Consider the following 2,360-nt stretch of genomic DNA (forward strand, 5'->3'; position numbering starts at 1 on the left):
TTGAGACCAACTTGGCAGAACTTAAAACTTTCCTGGTAAAAATGGCATACTGTATCAGTCTGGGATTGTTTTTTATATTCTAATTTTTTAATTGGATGCATTATATTTGCTGAGCATAAGCCTCTTGAAGGAATAAATAGATGAGAAATTTAAGCCCTTAATTATATAAAGCAAAACCCAACAAAACTTTTGAGATTTCTCTGGTCCATATGGTATGCCCATCACTGCCACCATTTTTGTTTTCATGAAACTGAGATGCTAATCTTCAGGTACCAGTTGCTGTTGAATCAGTTTGTGCTCGTGGTGACCTCACATGTTGCAAGGTAGTACTACTTCCCATAGGGTTTTCATGGCTGTGCCTTTTTGGAAGTAGCATGCCTGGCCTTTGGTTTGACGCACCTCTAGGTGGGTTCAAACCACCAGCATTTTGTACCAGTCAAGGACTCCAGTATTTTCAGGTACCTTTCCCCAAATCATGCATAATGTGGAAGTGTTGGGATTTGGATTACGACCTTACAAAGTTCTTAGTTCCAACCAGGGTCAGATTATAGTCAGCAAGGTAAGCACAGGTTTACCTTTGCTTCCTTACTAATCTATACTGAACAGGTTCATATTTTTTTCATCACATCAGGGATTCTACTTCTAGGTCTGGCTGGCATCTGTCTCTCTTCCAGCCCCACAGCAGAATAATCACTGTCTCTTTTCAAATGTAGCATCCCTGACAGGGATAGAGTACCCAGTAAGCAAGGTATGTCCGTGTTTACTTGTTCTGACCACTATGCAGTGAACCTTGTTTATGGGATGATCTGCCCCTGGTTCTAACATGTGTCTTACACTGCTATTGTTAAGTGCTATTGAGTTGGGATCTGACTCATAGTGACCTTGTACAGAGTCCCTGTACAGGGTTTCTGAGGAGCAGCTGGTGAGTTGGAACTACCAGCCTTAATGGCCCAAACCGACTTTGCAGTTTACTGTATTAACCGGCAGCACCACACCAGTGTCTTACATACTCACCAAAAATACATACTGGGAGAATGCCAATAGCTTCTGAAGCAAAGACCAGCCCAAACTCTGACACATCCAGTATGTGTACTGCAACATGGTGAACAATCAGTGCTGACATCAGAATTGATTCTGAAAAGGCTGAGGTATGTCATCATTTATTTAATGCATTTGCATGTGTTCTAACTCTGATTATTTGACATACCCACTATAATACTATCTGGTTTCTTATCTCCATTTTACGCATATATGAGATGTAGAGACCGTGAAGCCCTTGGCCAACATAGTACACCTATTACATTTCAGTGAAGAGATTTGAACTTAGATCTTACTGAAATCAAAGTCCATCATGAACTTTCTGATAATCTTCCCTTTAAGATACTCAGAATAATTCTTCCTGCCCAGACTACTCTAGTCTGAACCTGTCTTGACAAATCTGCTAGCCACCCCCACCCCCTCATCCCTCTACCTTCTTGTTTTGCTGAAGTCCATACTGATGAGATATAATGACTGATGAAAGTTTAAGGACTACCCGTGATGGCAGAAAGGACTATTTTCATTTATAGCTTCTTGGGTCTTCAATTTCAAATATCAGAGCAAGACTTCCGGGCACTCCATGAAGATCTTCTTGAAATGACTCATGTTACAATGTTGGTAAAAAGCACTTTGGGCAACTCCCAATGCTAAATTGCTCTCCTGATTCAAAAGCCAAACTTCTTTTCCGGGGAGGCTTAATTGCAGATGAATGACTACTCATCTCTGGCCCTTGGGGCAAGTTCACCCAATCCTCTTCCTTCTCTAAAATGCAAAAATAATGTTTTCATTAAAGTGACTTTCTAAACTTTGTTTGTTCAGGTATTTATTAAAAGAAATACAAGTCTACACAAAACCAACAAAGGTAGACACAGAGGTGGGGGAAAATCAGCTGGAACTGGCATCGATGTATGCATGTCATTTTGCCTTGTGTTAATGCCCTGGGAGAGACACAGGGTGGGTATAGATTTCAAAAATGGAATTTGAATCCCAGCTCAGCTGCCCACCAGCTGTGAAGCAGAGGGTCCTCGAATGGAAACCAGAGACTTGGCAAAAGTGAGTTTCAAAGGAGCAGAAGTTTAACATCAAAGCAACTGCACATTTTGGGATGTTGGTGTTGTCAGCTGTCATCCACTTGGCCCCCAGTTCATGGGTTCCCCATGAGCAGCGGGACGGAATGCTGCCCGCTCTTGTGCTAACCCCATGCTGTGTTATGAATTGGATCCCTGTGATGGATAGGACTTTCATTTGCTGAGTTTCAGAAGCAAATTTGTTGTTGGTAAGTGCCATCGAGTTGGTTCCAACCCAGAGCGACCCTGTATAGA

Source organism: Chrysochloris asiatica, unplaced genomic scaffold, assembly GCF_000296735.1.
Source record: "Chrysochloris asiatica unplaced genomic scaffold, ChrAsi1.0 scaffold00055, whole genome shotgun sequence".
Taxonomy (NCBI): Eukaryota; Metazoa; Chordata; class Mammalia; order Afrosoricida; family Chrysochloridae; genus Chrysochloris; species Chrysochloris asiatica.